At 42.1% G+C, this 23,155-nt stretch overlaps 1 protein-coding gene across 4 annotated transcripts in view; it reads right to left on the bottom strand.

Moving 5' to 3' along the window:
• LOC100714370 (nephrocystin-1-like) overlaps window positions 1-23,155 on the bottom strand; it is a 182,379-nt gene that overhangs the window by 74,665 nt on the left and 84,559 nt on the right. The window lies entirely within an intron of this gene.

Raw genomic sequence — 23,155 nt, 5'->3', positions numbered from 1 at the left:
GTAATTAGAGTCTACTTTTCTTCTACCTGCCCCAGAATCTTTCTGATAAAAGATTCCATTAGAGAGAGGGCACACTCTGTCAGGAATGGTACTTATTAGGTGACCTGACAGTGAGCTCTTGCTTATCACCATGGCCGATGCCAGTTAGTACCTCGATCAGGGCCGTGTTGGCATCTACAGGAGAAATCTGTACCACAGGGAAGAGCTCACACTTAGTAGAGAACATGACAGAAGTCTAGATGGCCGGCTGGCCAATACCCTTTCCCCTACTGCTTCGCATCCACAAGTCCCATTCCTGAAGGTTGGCTTTGGGCCTATGAAGATGTCTCAACACTGGCTGGAACTCTGTCAGATTTTAAGACACATTTGGATGATTTTTACCTGGTTGGCAGGCAGGAGCAAGCAGACCCTATGTTAGTGGCCTTGGTGAGGGGGCATTTGAGTGTGAGGAGACAATCCTGCATGGCAGGTCCAGGGAGCAGAGCCTGTGTTGTTGGCCTGGGGAAAGGACCTTACCTTGTTGGCCTGGGGGAAGAAGGGGCCTTCAGTTGGTCTGGATATGAGAATCATGTGTTGCTAGCTGGGAAAGAGAAGGCTCTGCTGGCCTGGGGAGAAGAATCTCTATGTTGTTATCTGGGGAGCCACCATGGTTTTGGCCTGGTGAAGGGCCCTGTGTTTTTGGCTGGAGGAGTCCGCTATGCTGAGCTGGGTGGGGGAGGCAAATAGAAGTCCTAATTCAAATACCATGGACTCCTGGCCTTATTCCTGATATTTCTTGAATAGATAATTTCCTCATTTGCTGTTATCCTTTGAGCCATTTCCAGAAGCTTTGAAGAGTGGTTTTCATCATTTCAGGTCTCCCTGGGGAGCAGGCTGCAAAGTCCCTGCCAGGCTAAGTTCGGCTCACCCACAGTCGTGATTTTTTGGAGAAGAAAAACTAGTTTAAAAGAAATTTTGCTCTTTTCCAGTGCTTTCTGTGGCAGTGTCATCTCTATTTCTCTCTCACTTTACTTGCCCAATCTCACTGTGGCTCACATAGGCACATGAGTCGTGGTCTGGTTAAAGCAGACTTCATGGGCCTGTGCTTTCTGTGATGAGATTGACTGTGAGCTGCAAACAATTGCTACCAGTGCCCTGTAAGAGCATCGCCTGTTTTAAACTAGCTTTCTAGAATTATCTAGCTCAAGCACATGTTCTTTTGAAGGACTGATTATTTATCCGGTAGATCTTTATTCTTGTCTTTTAAAGGAAAAGCACCTAAAGCCAGAAACACTGGCAGATGATTTTACTTATTTCAGAGTTGCTTTGCTCCAAATTCACATTGCTCAATTCAGTTCATTTGTGGTATCTGTGAACCGGTGTCATAACACAAGGTTTAGCACAGAACAGTGCTGCAGGACTCCTGCAGCTTCTCTCTGCCTTTTGCAAGATCTCCTACACTGCTGCATGCATAGTGTTTTGAGAATGCCTTTACAGAGAATACAAAAGGCTTCCTAGTCCTAGCAGTAAGCCCATTCTTCATAGTTGACTTTGCTCCAATGATTCAGGGAGACTATAGGGACTAAGGGAAAATCAGAATAGAGAGGGGACTAGAATTGGATAGTGACCTTCTAGGCCTTTTTTCCTTGATTTCTCTAAGGGCTCTAGGTCTCAGATCTGTGACTGACTTACAAATGTCTTCAGATGCTTCATTTTGGGATGCCAATTGAGGAAAATGCTTTTATTTCCTGAAGTCTAAAGAGGTGGACCTGGACACTCATTATCCCCTGCTGTGCTTTCAGCAGTGCCAGGGTGGAGGGAAGTCAGATGGCCTGGGTTAGACTCTCATTCCATTGGGAATACCTATGTCACCTTACGGCAAATGGTTGATCTCCATTTCTCTGGAGGAGAATGGGAATCCTTTGCCATGTATCTTGAGATTGGGCTGCCTGTGTGTGTGGACTATGAGGCCAATGGAAGTCTTGCTTAAGAGGTTTTTTTTTTTTTTTTAATTTATTCATGTATGTGTTGATTTATTCCTTTACTTTGCTGCTTTGCAGGAGTCTTCAACGCTTGCAAAAGAGCTCAACATTTGCAGGGAACAGCTGCTTGAGAAGGAAAAAGAAATTGCTGAACTGAAAGCAGAAAGGAACAACATGAGGGTCAGTGGAGCTCTGGTTTAAGTGTTTTGTGCTTTTTCCTTCTGTAGAGTGTGTTCAGTATTAAATGTTGCTTAAAATTTGTGATAGAAGGCAAAGCATGGTGGCATATGCCTTCAATCCCAACATTCTGAGCCAGGAATGTCTTGAGTTAGAGGTCAGCCTGGGCTAGCTAGTAAGTCCTCAAGCCAGCCTAGACTACAAAATGAGACCTTCTTGTTAATAAAAGAAATTAGTGATGGAAATTCATGACATTCGAATACAATTGAGGGAAATTTACCTAACTCTACTGAATTGTAGGAATTTGAACTTGTTTGACCATGAGATTATGAAGGATTTGAATGTGAAATTGAAGGTGCTCTTTACACGCCCCCTTTGGCCTGGTTTCAGCTGCTCCTGGAACATCTGGAGTTCCTTGTCTCCAGGCATGAACGCTCTCTCGAAACGACTGTGATGAAGCGGCAGGCGTGGTGTCCTGCAGGTGTGTCCACAGAGATGGAAGTGCTAAAAGCACTGACATCCTTGTTTGACCACCACAAGACCCTGGACGAAAAGGTACATGAGCTACACTAGTGGTTCTGGGTTCTTACACTTGCTGGGTTCATGGCAGACTTTGCATGTGTTTGTTTACCTTTAAGGTTTGCTAAGTTTTTGAGTTCTTGTAAACAGACTTTCTGTATTAAAAGGCAATGTTCTGCATAATCAACAAACACTAACTGGAATGTGAGTCTTCAAGTGATTATTTCTGAATATTGACTGCCCATTAAGAACTGGATAGTGTTCATTTATTTAGGAACAAGAGTTTCCCGGCCTTAATATTTAAAGCCATTAACAAGGACATTTTCTTGACAGTACTAGCAATGAAAGACATTGAAAGTACTTTATTATATGCCTTTCATCAATATCAGGATAACTATATGGAAAGTGTGCGTATGCATATAAAAACTCAACTCTTTTCAGGTGCGAGAGCAATTACGTGTAGCACTGCAAAGGTGCAGCTTGCTGGAAGAGGAACTGGGCGCCACGCAGAAGGAGGTAATTGTGGGACATCATCCTAGCCCTGAAAAGGGAAAATTATTTTATTTTAATCTCTTAAAAAAACAGTGTGAAGCCTGTAATACTTTTGGATTAGATTTTTATTTCAGATTGCAAGAATCTCTAAATTTGTTGTCAAGCAGTCAGTACATTCTGTTTCTAGTAATCTGGTTCTGCTATGGATGGTCAGCTTTGGCATGTACTGTCTTTTTTATACTATGTTCAGCACTGTAGAATTATGTTTTTCCAAATGGAATTTTGCTGTCTTTACTCATTACTCTTCCATAAGTTATTGTAGTCTCATACTCAGTTTTCGATTGTAGCTAATGACTCTTAAAAAACAGAATGATCAGAAAAAATCACCAAGAGATGGAGTGCTTGACCATGAAGAAGAAGAAACACCAAGCACTAGTGGAAAGGTAAGTCCTTGAGATCTCTCTTTGTTCTGTTGCTGATTTCTTATATTTTGTGGTTCGTGTGTGATGCTGTTTGGATGCTGTTGCTGGAATGGCCTGCTTCCAGCTAAAGTGATTGTTGAGAGTCCTATCATCCAACAGATGGCATAAATCCATTTTGATAGTCCCTATGTTCAAAAGTATTTTATTTGGTAGTACACTAAGGTTATTTAAGAGTGTCCATTTTACCCATCAGAGATCTTCTGCTGGCTCCTTAAGCCATGAGGAAGACCTTGCCAAAATAATTGTGCTCCAAGAAGTCATACACAAACATTCAAAAGAGCAGAGTCAGATGAAGGAGCTCCTGGCTGCACTTTCCAGCCATGTGTCAGAGCTGCAAGAAAATCTTGACACAGCAAGAAAGGATCTCATCAAGTCTGAAGAGATGAACAAGAAATTGGAACAAGATGTTCATGAAATAAGTGATAAAAATTACAGGGTTGTCATAATGTTGAGTGCTTGGAGTGTTAAGGATAATGATTCCTTTTTTTTTTTTTGTCCTTTCCTTGGTCGGTTATTTTCAGCATTTGCACTGTTGAATGAGTATAAATATGAATAATACAACACAGTATTGCTGTCAGATCGTGACATACCGCCTCCCCCTGGTTGAGAAATTTCTCCTTTTCTGTGGTCTTTTAAAAAGGTAGAGGAGAACTTGCCCAGCTTTTCCCACTTAGTTTATGGGAGTTTGTCCTCCACCCTCATGTGGATTCTTCATCTTTGCAGCTTCTTGGCTGTCATCATGTGTTCTTCTTTATGTTCAGCTTCTCAAGTACATGCACTCCTTAAACAAGGATTTTCAGTACTAGTTGTGCTTTGAGTTCGCTAAAGAGATGTGAGTATTCTCTGGGACTGTGGCAAAGGGAGCATTATCAGGTGTCTTCTAATTTTTTCATATTTTTCCTCAGGCACAGAGGTATGGTATTGAATTTTGGATGTTACATCAGCTCTAATGTGTGAATAGTTTTTGGGTAGTTTAGGCTTTGTGCTTATCTTGCCTATGAGATCTCATTTCATGTGAAATTGTATTTACAACATTCTGCTTTGCACCTGTACTTGTATCTTTGGTTTTATTTCTCTTGCTATACATTTTACTTTTTAGTGGCATTCTTAGCCAGAATATAATCAAATTAAGCAAGTCATTTTAGTGGAATGTTCAGTGTCAGCAGTCTGTTTTGTGACATTTGGATGTATTTATAATTTATACTGTTAACTAACTGAGCAATATTTTTCTTTTCTTTTCCTGTTTTTTTTTTTTTTGGACATATTGGGTTTGAACCTAGGGTTTCTCACATACTAGGCAAGCACCAAACCACTCACCAAACCATTTTCTTTTCTTTTTTCTTTTCTTTTGGTACTATGAATTGAACTCATGATGTTCTGCTTGACAGGCAAGTGCTATGCCGTGGAGCTATATCCCTGACCCTTTTTCTTCTTTTCAAACTTATTTTATTTATTAGTGTTTGGTTTTTTGAAAAAAGGATCTTGTGGTGTAATTCAAGCTGGCCTTGAACTCATGGCAGTTCTCCTGCCTCAGCCTCTCACATGCTGGGATTACAGACATGTGGCACCAAGCCTGGCATTGTATTTTCATCTTTTTGACAATCTCATTTATCAGTTGTGTCCTTCTTTCCAGTATTTGTAAAAGAAGTGCAGCAACACATCTGTAATCCCAGCTACTTGTGGACTGAAGTGGGAGGTTTGCCAGTTTAAGGTCAGCCTGGGCAATTTAGGAAGACACTGACTCAAAAAGAACTGAGTATCCCAAGCATAGTGGGTGAACCCTATCTTTCTAGCTACCCAGGAGACTGAGGCAGACAATCATAAGTTCAAGGGTAGGCTGCCCAATTTAGCAAGACCTTGTTTTGAAATTAAAAGGAAAAAAATATGGGACCATAGCTCAGTGTTAGAGTACCCCTGCCTTCTATTCCCAGTACCACACACAACCACGGAGGAAAACTCTTTCTTCCTGGTTCTCTAATTCAGCATGCTGGCTGACGGTCTGTGTGCTTCCATTGTTGGTTTTGATTTCTTATGCCACCCTTGTGTTTGTTTTATTTTAACCATCTCCAGATTCAATTCTAATCCAGGCCTCAGGTCCCTATCAATTTGTAGTTTGTCCATGAAGCTCCCCTCTCAGCCCCTCCCCATTCTGTGATGGCTCTGCACAGCTAACCAGGCAAGCACGTGTGAGTCTGAGCTGGATTATGACTGATTAGTGGGGCTTGGGGTTTTTGTCATTAAAAATGTATTTTGCTCAGTAGTGATCAATTATATTTAATATATAATTTGTCAATGTGGTTACAAGCAAGATATAATTGGTTGAATGTTTTTCCTTAGATTGTACAGGATCTGCATGATTCATGAGTGAAGTATTCCCTAGGTTAAAAAATAATCTGGGCTCACTGCAGTGGCACATGCCTGTAATGCCAGCTACTGGGGAAGCTAAGAAGGAGGATTTTAAGTCTGAGGCCAGCATGAGAAGTTTAGCAATGTGCTATGTCAAAATAAAAATATAAACGTGGCTGGCAGTGTAGTTTGTTGAGTGGCCCAGCTGGATTCAACCCTGCATACTGCAGGAGCAAGGGGAGGGGCCACTGCTGAGTGTAAAATTTATGGGAACTTTATACAGACAATACGAATCAGATTTTATTGATTATAATCAGAATTCTAAATCTCATCAACTTATAGGGCATATGCTATAGTCTTTAATGGACTACTTTTTAATTAAAATGCCTCCTATCTAGTACTGTGCTAGCTTTTATTGTTACGTATTTTAGGATGCCTAGCTTTCTTTCTTTTTTTTTTTTTTTCCATTCCATTCCACTCCTTTGTATTCCACAGTATCTCGGATGGAATCTAGGCCTGTGCACTGAGATACACACATGACCCTTTTTTTTTTCAGTATTATTTTTTATTGTGAGACAGGATCGTGCTAAATCACCAAGATGAGCTCAAACTTGGCAGCCTTCCTGCCTCAGCCTACCAGAGTGCTGTGATTTCATGTGTATGCCACTGCACGAGGGATAAATGATATATTTTAGGAAGTTGTAAATCATATTCTAGGTGAAGATTTTACTGCATTGCACAAAAAATGATTAACTAAAAATAAGTTTGTTCAGTTTTTTGTGTTTTTCTGAGACAGGATGACACCATGCAGTTCAGGCTGGCTTTGAACTCATGTAGTGCAGGTTGGCAGTTCTCCAGGCTTAGCTTCACAAATGCGGGGATTACAAGTCTGCACCACCATGCCTGGCTCTTCAGTTTTATAATAGATGTTGCTGTAACATCCTTGTCATCATGGGAATATTAGAGAGTAGGTGGTTATCAGGGCCCTTTGTTCTATACAGTGTCTTGCTTTAAATCGCATGTGTTCAAATAGAATGTGCTCTTTGAGTAGTAATTTATAGTGTTTTCTAATAAATCTTGGATAACTTAGATTTAAATTTGTGATAAAAGATTATTTGATTTCCAGTTATATTTTCTCTAAATCCTGTCTCTCTTATTTCTGTCTTGTCCTTTGTATTGTAATATATTTGCCTGAGTAGATCCTTGAATTTTTAGCTTTAAATCGTGTCATAAATCTGGTGTCTATTTCTTTGCATGCGTCTTGTTAGCCTAGCAACTTAAGGAAACATCATAGAAAGGTAAATTTTCCAGTAAGTGAGCATAGCTTTGTATCTCCCTAATGCATGGAAGAGTATAGTATGTCACACATAAGTGTAATGTTGTCAATATATTGCAATGAATAAGTGATGTTTCATTGGAAATGTTTAAACTGACCTGCCACATCACAAGTTACTGTTCTCTTGGCAATCAGCCATCCATGGAACATGGGGACAGATGTCAGTGTTTGCTTCACTCAGTGCTTTTGCCTCTAACCATTGCATGCATGTGTATAATAGACATAGAATTTAGGATTTGAAAGGATGGAATGATTGAAGCAGAGCCATAGGCTTTAGATTGAGGAAAACTAGTTTTTTTCTGATATGGAAGGCTAGAACTTAGTAAGCACTGCTCTCTGCCAGGTGCCAAATGCTTGGGCATTTTTTTGCTATATTTAGTCCACAAACACATCCCTGTGAGAAACCAGTTGCTGTGCTTGCCCCCAATTACAGATGTGGAAACTGAAATTTAGATCACATGATGTGCAGAGCAGGTAGGAGTTAAGTGTGTTTTGATTTCAAAACCAGGACCATTTCTCCCTTGGGCCTAGATTTGTCAAGATGCTCTGATCTGCTGGGAGTCTCCCTCTCAGAGTAAAACTTGAAAGTAAAAGCAGTACCCTGGGAGCAGTGGGGATTGTGGGGTTTTCTTTCTGTCCATCTAGAAGCTCCCCCTAATGCCTGCTGCCTCTGGCCCTGTGCCATGCCCGCTTCATGCTTCCTGCCTTCCTGGTGGTACACTTGTGGGGCAGTGCTGCTGCAGGTGCCAAGTAGTGATTGTCCTCAGCAGCTGTGTGCGAGCTTCTCTATGTGGCTGAGCAGAAGGGAAATTTACTAAGGACACGGGTACAGATCCTCACTCTGTTGCTGATTAGTTCCTGGCCTGGGAGCTGTTCCTTGGCCCAGTGGAACCATGGCTTGCTCTCTTGTAAGTGAGGTAGTGATCCACACAGTAGTGCTGCTTGGAATGGCCCTGATCTGTGCCTGCCCAAAGTGAGATGCCGCGCTTTCACCAGCAGCCGGCCTCAGAGCTTACCTCTGTTCAGTGGACTTCAGTGTGGTTTGGATATTTTGGTTTTGGCAGTAAGAATTTCTCAGCAAAGGAAGCAGTCTGTTGACTTAGACTCAGACACTGTGGCCTCCTCTTGTTCACTAGTCATCTCTCCTCAGCATGCAGCCTGGTGACTTTGAGAAGACTTGCTCTGGGCTGGCTGTGAAGATTAGCCTAGCAGTGAGTCTAAGGACAGCAAATATGGGCCAGACAAAGAGCGATATGGGATGGTTACTTCTTCATTTCAGTTTTACTGGGCAGACTAAGGTGACTTCTTGGCACTTGTAGAAAGGTCTGAGACAAGGCAGTGGGCCCTAGCCTTGTGCTTTCCTCCCACAAGAGAACAGAGGCAGAATGAAGACCTGGTTCAGTGAGCCTGGAAGGCTCTGGGCAGAGCAGGGGCTAGTGTAGGGGAGTCTTGGTGCAAGAATCTCTTTTTGTGGGTGGAGCATACGTATAGTGCCTTACCTCTTCTTTTTTCTTTTCTATTTTAACAAATGATTATTTTAACGTGAAATTTAAATGATGCCTGGCAAACAATGTCCTAAGTTTGATTTCTTTTTCCCTCCCAAAAAGTTTTTTTGAACTTTTATGATTCATGTTGTTGATTTCAAGCTTGATGGACTTTTTTAGAGATGAGATTGCTGGCGGTTAAACACAGGGCCTCAAACAAGCTAAGTAAGTGAGCTCTGGTTACCCCAGCCCCCGACAGTCTTTTGTTTTGTTACTACAATTAGAAATGAGAGCCAGACAAGGTGATATATGCCTGTAATCCCAGCACTCAGGAGGCTGATAAGGGAGGACTGCTGGAGTTTGAAGCCAGCCTGGGCTATCATGTGAGTTCATGGCCAGCCAGAACTGTATAATGAAACCTTATCTCAAAAAAAAGAGAGAAAGATACAGAATTTATCTGTTTATCTGTTAAGATTATATCCTAGCGGGCTGGAAGTTTAGCTCAGCAGCATAAACGCCTGCCTTGTAAGCAGGCAGTCGTGAGTTCGATCCCCAGCACCAATAAAAAGGAAAAAGACAAAAAAAAAATTATATCCTAAATGCTCTCAGCTCACACTAGTCTAGGTGGTCTTCAGTGAGCTGCTACAGGACTATAATGGAATCTGTATCCTTTATACCATTGTACAGATAAATAAATTAACTATTCACCACTTGTTGTTCACCATGAATGTTTCATGAAATCTAGTCCTGCTTCAAAACCCGAAAATAACAACCTTCTAAACAGGGCCTAACCAGACCCTGAAAGAGTTCACATATGCACTATTTCCACAGTCCTGCCTTCCTCAACACATAGGCATACTCATGGGCCATCCCCTAAAAGAAATCCCAGGGTCTGCGTGACCCTCTTTTAATAATATACCCAGGATTATTATTTTTTTTTTATTTAAGGAGAAAAAGAAAAAAAAAAAAAACAGAAAAAGGATACAAGTGATACAGAATTTCAAAAAAAAAAAATAAACAGTAGGAAGTCACTAGTTAATAGATTACATACTGTCATCTTAGAAATGGTTGTTCAGATTACAAAATTAAAGCATATAAAGTAGACATTCAAACTGTGAGACTACAAACAATTCTGTTCAATGATCCCACAAAAACTTAGCAATATGGTTATCTATCTTATACACTTAAATATACATGCAATTATATCCTTTAGAGCACTTTCTTTTCCTCTCTTTTTTACTATGACAATTATACATTTTGGGTTTTATTACTCCCACAGTTCTTATTACTTTCTATTTGAAGAGAATAAAATCCAATGTGACATAACAAAACAGAGTCAGTCAAATCAAAAGAATGGATATAGTACATAATATAAAAACGGAAGACAAAGTGATGATCATTGGTTACCATAATGCCTCTTGCTATCTTAAAAAGAATTGCCTATATCATCATTTATAATAAAACTGAAAACATTAAAGAACAAAACCAATAAAAGCAAAACATTGGAGACATTGCAGGACTTCAAAAAAAGATAATATGCAAACCCAAAACCCAGGATTATTTTATGAAGCCACATGGAAGTAGGGTTTTAGGCTGCATGCAAATGCTTCTGCTCATAACATTTGGTCCACACAGTGAGAAACAGAAGCCACACACATGCATATTTGGGTCTTCGCTCATGCTGTCCTTGTCTTGTTTCTTGCTAGAGGTAAAAGTATTGACAGTTTCCCTGAGGCTTCGGCCCCCATTAGTGTTCCTTTGAGTGACATCAGTAACTGAAGATATGTGTCACAGGCTCTTCAGTAATGAGAGTAACTTTGTTAACCTGAAGTGATAAAGTGCAGTGAACAGGCTTCGTTTAGGACTTCACTGTCCCTCAGTAACTATCCTCAGAGGTACCTGAGGTTGTACGGAGAACAGAATCTTGAAGGGGGGGTGATGCTGTCCCTGGGCTTCCCGGGGCTTCCATGAAGGAAGGCTATAGGTCAGCCTGCCCTGCTCTCTCTCTGCTATGTGGTCCATTTCCCCCAGACAAACAGGCCTTCAGGTTGGCATTCAATTAAAATGAGACTTCTCAGGACAGGTAGAAAGTTTAGCTAATAGGTTTTGAGTCAGTTTATGTTATTTAAAGCCTATGTGATGTGTTTTCTTATAATGTACTGTTAGCTGATGTTGTTTTTTCACTCCTCAGTTGCTAGCTTGCAGAGAAGAAGAACGAGATGACAAGACAACGATAAAATGTGAAACTTCCCCTCTCTCCTCTCCGAAGTCCCTTCAGCTAGACAGGCTGCACACGGGGGCGTTGCAAATAGTCAGCCACGAGGACATCAGGGACATGCAAAAGTAAGGAGCAGGTCTCGTAGGCCACCAGACCCCTGAGAAACCTGCTTGTCTTAGTTTTTAAGAACATCTATTAATCTTTTCCTGTGAGAAAAACCAAGTTTTTAAAGAATTCTCAGCAAGCTCATTTGGTTGTGATTATTTAAACATTAGACCTAGAATGTGTTCTCCTGTTCTGCGGCTGTAGTGACATCCAGTGGAAAAGGCCATCTGTTTGGGCAAAGTTTAGAAAGAATAGGAATTATTTGAAATTAGCACTTGAGAGAAAAGCTCCATTTCTTCAGATCCCACACACTCACTTCTTTTAAGAACTTTCTTTCTATTCCTGGTGAAGAATTTGCCACACGGATGTGGCAGGTTCTGGATCGTGCTATTCTGTGGACAATCGGTGCCTCTCAGGTACCCTCCCACACTCTGGGTCTTCTAAGCTCTTGAGAGTCCCACATTGTCCCTATCCCTTTAGGAAGCATGTTCCATCAGGAGGCCATGAAGGCTTGGTTACTTATAGACTGTTGTTTTCCACACTTGCTCTTAGAAGCTTTTGTTCCATACCAGGCAGTATGATCAAGCAGGCACATTGGTCTCCACAGTGTCCTGAGAGATAGTACAGCTCTCACTTTGCAGGAGAGCAGGATCCAAGGAACCAGCCTGCAGGAGCTGCTGAGAGGGAAGGTGGAATTCCAGTTCTTCTGGCTTCTGAGACCTTGTTCTCTTTCCTGAGGGCTGAGTGTAAACCTCACTGGCTGAGCAAGGCCCCTGCAGAGGGTGTTCCCTTAGATGTCCAAACCAGGCAGGCTAGAGTACAGGCCTCCTCTGAGCAGGGAGCAACATCAGAGTCTTGGCTTTCCAGACATAGGTCTGTGGAAGCATGACTGGGACCCTGCATTGCTATGCATAGTGTGCTGTGGGTAAGAGACTGGAAAGGATCTTCAGGGAGTTGAAGTAGGAATATTAAAAATGCAGACTGTTTTGGTACATGTGAGTGGACTGTGGAGTTCTAAAGAGGGCATGTGGTAAAAGTCCATTTTCTTTCCTTCAAGATCAAAAAGTGCCCAGGATGGTCCTGTGAGCAATCCCAGTAGCAGTGACAGCAGGCAGGACTCGCCCCACAAAGCCCCAAAGAAGAAGGGCATCAAGTCCTCCATTGGTCGTTTGTTTGGCAAAAAGGAAAAGGGTCGGCCTGGACAAACTGGCAAAGAATCACCAGGACAAGGTGGGTGGGGTTTCGGCAGCTGTCCTAACTGCTGGGAATGGGAGAACGTGAACTTTGTCCTGTGTGCCTGCCGCAGGTGCGCAGTGCCCACGTGGAGTCATGGCTGAGGGTTCTCCAGAAAAGCCCAGTCTGCTTTCTCAATCTGCCCATGTGTGAACCAAAGCAGAGCAGTGGACATTCATTTGGCGTGAATGAATAACCCTCATAAGTGCTACTTTACACTCTTGAACATTTGTATGTGTTTGCTTGGAAGCTTACCCTTCAGAAATTATTTAGCTCTCTAGCTGCAGAACCTTCAACCTATTTGTGAAACATATAACTTTGCCATGTTAATTTACTGTAAATTTGGGAGCTTTTCTGATTTTTTAATAGCTGTTCTTTCTGAAACAGAAACCTCATCTCAGGATGCGTTCCGACATAGCAAATTGGGAGGAAAGGATGAAAAAAATCGTCAACTTCAAAAACAGTAAGCTTTTTGTTATTTCTCCATCTCATGAAACATTTTTCTGAGTTAACAGTCATTCTTAGCTGATTTTAAGTGTAATTTCTAGCTATGTAAATACATTGTCTTTTGAAAGATGAACCTAAAGCAGTGATAGAGCTTTCAGTGATACAAAGAGCTTGCTGCAGCATGCACGCCATAGGTTTGCCTCCATTGACCTAAAGCCTGTTTTAAGCCATCATGTCTGGTGAACAGAGGACATTTGGAAATCTTGACTGAATTCACACATGTATTCTCAGTCTACCTTTTCAGAGTTGTCTCCCAGGATGATAGAATGGGTAATAGTTAGGCTTGGCCATTTGAGCTCTGGCCGCTGAATCCTGGTTAATTCTCTAGTTAGCTGTGTGTCTCTGACAAAGTTACTTATCCTGTGCTTCAGTTTTCTCAACTGTCAAATGGCAGTTACAGTTGTTCATACATCATGTGGCTGTTTTTCAGTTCAATAGAATTATATATGTGCATGTATATGTTTTATAACATGGACACAATTCCTAAATAAGTTACAATTACAGTCAGGCTTCTGAGACCTTGTTTTCTTTCCTGTTGACTGAGTGCATCCCTCAGTGCCTGAGCAAGGCCCCTGCAGAGGGTGTTCCCTTATGTGTCCAAACAAGGCAGGCTAGAGTACAGGCCTGCTCTGAGCAGGGAGCACATCAGAATCTTGGCTTTCCAGACACAGGTCTGTGGAAGCATTACTGGGACCCTGCATCACAATGCATATTGTACTGTGTGTAAGAGACTCGAAACGTTTTTTAGGAAGTTGAAGGTAGGAATATTAAAAATGCAGACTGTTCTTGTACGTGTGAATGGACTGTGGATCTGGGAAGAGGGTGGTAAAAATCCATTTTATTTCTTTGAAGCTCAACAGGCTCCCAGGAAGGTCCTGTGAACAATCCCAGTACCAGTGACAGCAGGCAGGACGCGCTCCACAAAGCCCCAAAGAAGAAGAGCATCAAGTCCTCCACTGGTCGTTTGTTTGGCAAAAAGAAAAAGGGTCCGCCTGGACAAACTGGCAAAGAATCACCAAGACAAGGTGGGCCGGTTTTAGGCAGCTGTGCTAACTGCTGGGATTTGGAGAGCATGAGCTTTTTCCTATGTACCTGCCACAGGTGTCCAGTGCCCACAAGGAATCATGGCTGAGCATTCTCCAGACAGCCCAGTCTGCCCACATGTGAACCAGAGCAGAGCAGTGGACATTCATTTGGCGTGAATGAATAACCCTCTTATATGCTAATTTATACGCTTGAACATTTATATGTGTTTGCTCGGAAGCTTACACTTCAGAAATGATTCAGCTCTCTACCTGCAGAATCTTCTTCCTATTTGTGAAACATATAACTTTGCCATGTTAATTTACTCTAAATTTGGTGAATTTTCTTCTTTTTTGTAGCTGTTGTTTCTGAAACAGAAAACTCATCTCAGGATGCCTTCCAACTTAGCAAATTGGGAGGAAAGGATGAAAAAAATCATCAACTTCAAAAACAGTAAGCTTTTAGTTATTTCTCCATCTCATGAAACATTTTTCTGAGTTAACAGTCATTCTTAGCTGATTTTAAGTGTAATTTCTAGCTATGTAAATACATTGTCTTTTGAAAGATGAACCTAAAGCAGTGATAGAGCTTTCAGTGATACAAAGAGCTTGCTGCAGCATGCACGCCATAGGTTTGCCTCCACTGACCTAAAGCCTGTTTTAAGCCATCATGTCTGGAGAACAGAGGACATTAGGAAGTCTTGACTGAATTCACACATGTATTCTCAGTCTACCTTTTCAGAGTGTTCTCCCAGGATAATAGAATGGGTAATAGTTAGGCTTGGCCATTTGAGCTCTGGCCGCTGAATCCTGGTTAATTCTCTAGTTAGCTGTGTGTCTCTGACAAAGTTACTTATCCTGTGCTTCAGTTTTCTCATCTGTCAAATGGCAGTTACAGTTGTTCGTACATCATGTGGCTGTTTTTCAGTTCAATAGAATTATATATGTGCATGTATATGTTTTATAACATGGACACAATTCCTAAATAAGTTACAATTACAGTCAGGCTTCTGAGACCTTGTTTTCTTTCCTGTTGACTGAGTGCATCCCTCAGTGCCTGAGCAAGGCCCCTGCAGAGGGTGTTCCCTTATGTGTCCAAACAAGGCAGGCTAGAGTATAGGCCTGCTCTGAGCAGGGAGCACATCAGAATCTTGGCTTTCCAGACACAGGTCTGTGGAAGCATTACTGGGACCCTGCATCACAATGCATATTGTACTGTGTGTAAGAGACTCGAAACGTTTTTTAGGAAGTTGAAGGTAGGAATATTAAAAATGCAGACTGTTCTTGTACGTGTGAATGGACTGTGGATCTGGGAAGAGGGTGGTAAAAATCCATTTTATTTCTTTGAAGCTCAACAGGCTCCCAGGAAGGTCCTGTGAACAATCCCAGTACCAGTGACAGCAGGCAGGATGCGCTCCACAAAGCCCCAAAGAAGAAGAGCATCAAGTCCTCCACTGGTCGTTTGTTTGGCAAAAAGAAAAAGGTTCTGCCTGGACAAACTGGCAAAGAATCACCAAGACAAGGTGGGCCGGTTTTAGGCAGCTGTCCTAACTGCTGGGATTGGGAGAGCCTGAGATTTTTCCTATGTGCCTGCTGCAAGTGTCCAGTGCCCACGAGGAGTCATGGCTGAGCGTTCTTCTGACAGCCCAGTTTGCCCACATGTGAACCAGAGCAGAGCAGTGGAAATTCATTTGGCTTGAATGAATAACCCTCTTATATGCTAATTTATACGCTTGAACATTTATATGTGTTTGCTCGGGAGCTTACCCTTCAGAAATTATTCAGCTCTCTACCTGCAGAATCTTCTTCCTATTTGTGAAACATATAACTTTGCCATGTTAATTTACTCTAAATTTGGGGGCTTTTCTTCTTTTTTGTAGCTGTTGTTTCTGAAACACCAAACTCATCTCAGGATGCCTTCCAACTTAGCAAACTGGGAGGAAAGGATGAAAAAAATCGTCAACTTCAAAAACAGTAAGCTTTTTGTTATTTCTCCATCTCATGAAACAGTTTTCTGAGTTAACAGTCATTCTTAGCTGATTTTAAGTGTAATTTCTAGCTATGTAAATACATTGTCTTTTGAAAGATGAATCTAAAGCAGTGATAGAGCTTTCAGTGATACAAAGAGCTTGCTGCAGCATGCACGCCATAGGTTTGCCTCCATTGACCTAAAGGCTGTTTTAAGCCATCATGTCTGGAGAACCAAGGACATTTGGAAATTTTGACTTAACTCACACATTCATTCTCAGTCTCCCTTTGCAGACTTGTCTGCCTAGTGGACAGAGTGGTTAAGAGTTAGGCTTAGACATTTGAGCTCTGGCCGCTGAATCCTGGTTAATTCTCTAGTTAGCTGTGTGTCTCTGACAAAGTTACTTAGCTTGTGCTTCAGTTCTCTAAACTGTCAAATGGCAGTTACAGTTGTTCATACATCATGTGGTTTTTTTTCAGTTCAATAGAATTATATATGTGCACGTATATGTTTTAAAACATGGACACAGGTCCTAAATAAGTTACAATTATAGTCAGGCTTCTGAGACCTTGTTCTCTTTCCTGTTGACTGAGTGCATCCCTCAGTGCCTGAGCAAAGCCCCTGCAGAGGGTGTTCCCTTATGTGTCCAAACCAAGCAGGCTAGAGTACAGGCCTGCTCTGAGCAGGGAGCACATCAGAATCTTGGCTTTCCAGACACTGGTCTGTGGAAGCATTACTGGGACCCTGAATCACAATGAATATTGTATTGTGTGTAAGAGAGTTGAAAAATTCTTTAGGAAGTTGAAGGTAGGAATATTAAAAATGCACACTTTTCTTGTACATGTGAATGGACTGTGGAGCTGTGAAGAGGGTGGTAAAAGTCCATTTTCTTTCCTTCAAGCTCAACAGGCTCCCAGGATGGTCCTGTGAGCGTTCCCAGCAGCAGTGACAGCAGGGAGGACCCACTCCACAAAGCTCTAAAGAAGAAGAGCATCAAGTCCTCCACTGGTCGTTTGTTTGGCAAAAAGGAAAAGGGTCCGCCTGGACAAACTGGCAAAGAATCACCAAGACAAGGTGGGCCGGTTTTAGGCAGCTGTCCTAACTGCTGGGATTGGGAGAGCATGCGCTTTTTCCTATGTACCTGCCACAGGTGTCCAGTGCCCACAAGGAATCATGGCTGAGCATTCTCCAGACAGCCCAGTCTGCCCACATGTGAACCAGAGCAGAGCAGTGGACATTCATTTGGCGTGAATGAATAACCCTCTTATATGCTAATTTATACGCTTGAACATTTATATGTGTTTGCTCGGAAGCTTACCCTTCAGAAATTATTCAGCTCTCTACCTGCAGAATCTTCTTCCTATTTGTGAAACATATAACTTTGCCATGTTAATTTACTCTAAATTTGGTGAATTTTCTTCTTTTTTGTAGCTGTTGTTTCTGAAGCCGAAAACTCATCTCAGGATGCCTTCCATCTTAGCAAATTGGGAGGAAAGGATGAAAAAAATCGTCAACTTCAAAAACAGTAAGCTTTTTGTTATTTCTCCATCTCATGAAACATTTTTCTGAGTTAACAGTCATTCTTAGCTGATTTTAAGTGTAATTTCTAGCTATGTAAATACATTGTCTTTTGAAAGATGAACCTAAAGCAGTGATAGAGCTTTCAGTGATACAAAGAGCTTGCTGCAGCATGCACACCATAGGTTTGCCTCCATTGACCTAAAGCCTGTTTTAAGCCATCATGTCTGGTGAACAGAGGACATTTGGAAATCTTGACTGAATTCACACATGTATTCTCAGTCTACCTTTTCAGAGTTGTCTCCCAGGATGATAGAATGGGTAATAGTTAGGCTTGGCCATTTGAGCTCTGGCCGCTGAATCCTGGTTAATTCTCTAGTTAGCTGTGTGTCTCTGACAAAGTTACTTATCCTGTGCTTCAGTTTTCTCAACTGTCAAATGGCAGTTACAGTTGTTCATACATCATGTGGCTGTTTTTCAGTTCAATAGAATTATATATGTGCATGTATATGTTTTATAACATGGACACAATTCCTAAATAAGTTACAATTACAGTCAGGCTTCTGAGACCTTGTTTTCTTTCCTGTTGACTGAGTGCATCCCTCAGTGCCTGAGCAAGGCCCCTGCAGAGGGTGTTCCCTTATGTGTCCAAACAAGGCAGGCTAGAGTACAGGCCTGCTCTGAGCAGGGAGCACATCAGAATCTTGGCTTTCCAGACACAGGTCTGTGGAAGCATTACTGGGACCCTGCATCACAATGCATATTGTACTGTGTGTAAGAGACTCGAAACGTTTTTTAGGAAGTTGAAGGTAGGAATATTAAAAATGCAGACTGTTCTTGTACGTGTGAATGGACTGTGGAGCTGGGAAGAGGGTGGTAAAAATCCATTTTATTTCTTTGAAGCTCAACAGGCTCCCAGGAAGGTCCTGTGAACAATCCCAGTACCAGTGACAGCAGGCAGGATGCGCTCCACAAAGCCCCAAAGAAGAAGAGCATCAAGTCCTCCACTGGTCGTTTGTTTGGCAAAAAGAAAAAGGTTCTGCCTGGACAAACTGGCAAAGAATCACCAAGACAAGGTGGGCCGGTTTTAGGCAGCTGTCCTAACTGCTGGGATTGGGAGAGCCTGAGATTTTTCCTATGTGCCTGCTGCAAGTGTCCAGTGCCCACGAGGAGTCATGGCTGAGCGTTCTTCTGACAGCCCAGTTTGCCCACATGTGAACCAGAGCAGAGCAGTGGAAATTCATTTGGCTTGAATGAATAACCCTCTTATATGCTAATTTATACGCTTGAACATTTATATGTGTTTGCTCGGGAGCTTACCCTTCAGAAATTATTCAGCTCTCTACCTGCAGAATCTTCTTCCTATTTGTGAAACATATAACTTTGCCATGTTAATTTACTCTAAATTTGGGGGCTTTTCTTCTTTTTTGTAGCTGTTGTTTCTGAAACACCAAACTCATCTCAGGATGCCTTCCAACTTAGCAAACTGGGAGGAAAGGATGAAAAAAATCGTCAACTTCAAAAACAGTAAGCTTTTTGTTATTTCTCCATCTCATGAAACAGTTTTCTGAGTTAACAGTCATTCTTAGCTGATTTTAAGTGTAATTTCTAGCTATGTAAATACATTGTCTTTTGAAAGATGAATCTAAAGCAGTGATAGAGCTTTCAGTGATACAAAGAGCTTGCTGCAGCATGCACGCCATAGGTTTGCCTCCATTGACCTAAAGGCTGTTTTAAGCCATCATGTCTGGAGAACCAAGGACATTTGGAAATTTTGACTTAACTCACACATTCATTCTCAGTCTCCCTTTGCAGACTTGTCTGCCTAGTGGACAGAGTGGTTAAGAGTTAGGCTTAGACATTTGAGCTCTGGCCGCTGAATCCTGGTTAATTCTCTAGTTAGCTGTGTGTCTCTGACAAAGTTACTTAGCTTGTGCTTCAGTTCTCTAAACTGTCAAATGGCAGTTACAGTTGTTCATACATCATGTGGTTTTTTTTCAGTTCAATAGAATTATATATGTGCACGTATATGTTTTAAAACATGGACACAGGTCCTAAATAAGTTACAATTATAGTCAGGCTTCTGAGACCTTGTTCTCTTTCCTGTTGACTGAGTGCATCCCTCAGTGCCTGAGCAAAGCCCCTGCAGAGGGTGTTCCCTTATGTGTCCAAACCAAGCAGGCTAGAGTACAGGCCTGCTCTGAGCAGGGAGCACATCAGAATCTTGGCTTTCCAGACACTGGTCTGTGGAAGCATTACTGGGACCCTGAATCACAATGAATATTGTATTGTGTGTAAGAGAGTTGAAAAATTCTTTAGGAAGTTGAAGGTAGGAATATTAAAAATGCACACTTTTCTTGTACATGTGAATGGACTGTGGAGCTGTGAAGAGGGTGGTAAAAGTCCATTTTCTTTCCTTCAAGCTCAACAGGCTCCCAGGATGGTCCTGTGAGCGTTCCCAGCAGCAGTGACAGCAGGGAGGACCCACTCCACAAAGCTCTAAAGAAGAAGAGCATCAAGTCCTCCACTGGTCGTTTGTTTGGCAAAAAGGAAAAGGGTCCGCCTGGACAAACTGGCAAAGAATCACCAAGACAAGGTGGGCCGGTTTTAGGCAGCTGTCCTAACTGCTGGGATTGGGAGAGCATGCGCTTTTTCCTATGTACCTGCCACAGGTGTCCAGTGCCCACAAGGAATCATGGCTGAGCATTCTCCAGACAGCCCAGTCTGCCCACATGTGAACCAGAGCAGAGCAGTGGACATTCATTTGGCGTGAATGAATAACCCTCTTATATGCTAATTTATACGCTTGAACATTTATATGTGTTTGCTCGGAAGCTTACCCTTCAGAAATTATTCAGCTCTCTACCTGCAGAATCTTCTTCCTATTTGTGAAACATATAACTTTGCCATGTTAATTTACTCTAAATTTGGTGAATTTTCTTCTTTTTTGTAGCTGTTGTTTCTGAAGCCGAAAACTCATCTCAGGATGCCTTCCAACTTAGCAAATTGGGAGGAAAGGATGAAAAAAATCGTCAACTTCAAAAACAGTAAGCTTTTTGTTATTTCTCCATCTCATGAAACATTTTTCTGAGTTAACAGTCATTCTTAGCTGATTTTAAGTGTAATTTCTAGCTATGTAAATACATTGTCTTTTGAAAGATGAACCTAAAGCAGTGATAGAGCTTTCAGTGATACAAAGAGCTTGCTGCAGCATGCACACCATAGGTTTGCCTCCATTGACCTAAAGCCTGTTTTAAGCCATCATGTCTGGTGAACAGAGGACATTTGGAAATCTTGACTGAATTCACACATGTATTCTCAGTCTACCTTTTCAGAGTTGTCTCCCAGGATGATAGAATGGGTAATAGTTAGGCTTGGCCATTTGAGCTCTGGCCGCTGAATCCTGGTTAATTCTCTAGTTAGCTGTGTGTCTCTGACAAAGTTACTTATCCTGTGCTTCAGTTTTCTCAACTGTCAAATGGCAGTTACAGTTGTTCGTACATCATGTGGCTGTTTTTCAGTTCAATAGAATTATATATGTGCATGTATATGTTTTATAACATGGACACAATTCCTAAATAAGTTACAATTACAGTCAGGCTTCTGAGACCTTGTTTTCTTTCCTGTTGACTGAGTGCATCCCTCAGTGCCTGAGCAAGGCCCCTGCAGAGGGTGTTCCCTTATGTGTCCAAACAAGGCAGGCTAGAGTATAGGCCTGCTCTGAGCAGGGAGCACATCAGAATCTTGGCTTTCCAGACACAGGTCTGTGGAAGCATTACTGGGACCCTGCATCACAATGCAAAGGAGTTGAAGGTAGGAATATTAAAAATACAGACTGTTCTTGTACGTGTGAATGGACTGTGGAGCTGGGAAGAGGGTGGTAAAAATCCATTTTATTTCTTTGAAGCTCAACAGGCTCCCAGGAAGGTCCTGTGAACAATCCCAGTACCAGTGACAGCAGGCAGGATGCGCTCCACAAAGCCCCAAAGAAGAAGAGCATCAAGTCCTCCACTGGTCGTTTGTTTGGCAAAAAGAAAAAGGTTCTGCCTGGACAAACTGGCAAAGAATCACCAAGACAAGGTGGGCCGGTTTTAGGCAACTGCTGGGATTGGGAGAGCCTGAGATTTTTCCTATGTGCCTGCTGCAAGTGTCCAGTGCCCACGAGGAGTCATGGCTGAGCATTCTCCAGACAGCCCAGTGTGCCCACATGTGAACCAGAGCAGAGCAGTGGACATTCATTTGGCGTGAATGAATAACCCTCTTATATGCTAATTTATACTCTTGAACATTTATATGTGTTTGCTCGGAAGCTTACCCTTCAGAAATTATTCAGCTCTCTACCTGCAGAATCTTCTTCCTATTTGTGAAACATATAACTTTGCCATGTTAATTTACTCTTAATTTGGGGGCTTTTCTTCTTTTTTGTAGCTGTTGTTTCTGAAGCCGAAAACTCATCTCAGGATGCCTTCCAACTTAGCAAATTGGGAGGAAAGGATGAAAAAAATCGTCAACTTCAAAAACAGTAAGCTTTTTGTTATTTCTCCATCTCATGAAACAGTTTTCTGAGTTAACAGTCATTCTTAGCTGATTGTAAGTGTAATTTCTAGCTATGTAAATACATTGTCTTTTGAAAGATGAACCTAAAGCAGTGATAGAGCTTTCAGTGATACAAAGAGTTTGCTGCAGCATGCACGCCATAGGTTTGCCTCCATTGACCTAAAGCCTGTTTTAAGCCATCATGTCTGGTGAACAGAGGACATTTGGAAATCTTGACTGAATTCACACATGTATTCTCAGTCTACCTTTTCAGAGTTGTCTCCCAGGATGATAGAATGGGTAATAGTTAGGCTTGGCCATTTGAGCTCTGGCCGCTGAATCCTGGTTAATTCTCTAGTTAGCTGTGTGTCTCTGACAAAGTTACTTATCCTGTGCTTCAGTTTTCTCAACTGTCAAATGGCAGTTACAGTTGTTCATACATCATGTGGCTGTTTTTCAGTTCAATAGAATTATATATGTGCATGTATATGTTTTATAACATGGACACAATTCCTAAATAAGTTACAATTACAGTCAGGCTTCTGAGACCTTGTTTTCTTTCCTGTTGACTGAGTGCATCCCTCAGTGCCTGAGCAAGGCCCCTGCAGAGGGTGTTCCCTTATGTGTCCAAACAAGGCAGGCTAGAGTACAGGCCTGCTCTGAGCAGGGAGCACATCAGAATCTTGGCTTTCCAGACACAGGTCTGTGGAAGCATTACTGGGACCCTGCATCACAATGCATATTGTACTGTGTGTAAGAGACTCAAAACGTTTTTTAGGAAGTTGAAGGTAGGAATGTTAAAAATGCAGACTGTTCTTGTATGTGTGAATGGACTGTGGATCTGGGAAGAGGGTGGTAAAAATCCATTTTATTTCTTTGAAGCTCAACAGGCTCCCAGGAAGGTCCTGTGAACAATCCCAGTACCAGTGACAGCAGGCAGGACTCGCCCCACAAAGCCCCAAAGAAGAAGGGCATCAAGTCCTCCACTGGTTGTTTGTTTGGCAAAAAGGAAAAGGGTCCGCCTGGACAAACTGGCAAAGAATCACCAAGACAAGGTGGGCCGGTTTTAGGCAGCTGTCCTAACTGCTGGGATTGGGAGAGCGTGAGATTTTTCCTATGTGCCTGCTGCAGGTGTCCAGTGCCCACGAGGAGTCATGGCTGAGCGTTCTTCTGACAGCCCAGTCTGCCCACATGTGAAACAAAGCAGAGCAGTGGACATTCATTTGGCGTGAATGAATAACCCTCTTATG

The sequence above is a fragment of the Cavia porcellus genome, unplaced genomic scaffold (genome assembly GCF_034190915.1).
Source record: "Cavia porcellus strain 051 isolate PalLab524CR breed Dunkin Hartley unplaced genomic scaffold, mCavPor4.1 scaffold_18, whole genome shotgun sequence".
NCBI classification, from domain to species: domain Eukaryota; kingdom Metazoa; phylum Chordata; class Mammalia; order Rodentia; family Caviidae; genus Cavia; species Cavia porcellus.
The sequence above is the reverse complement of the archived record's forward strand: the minus strand, read 5'-3'. Positions and strand labels throughout refer to the sequence as shown.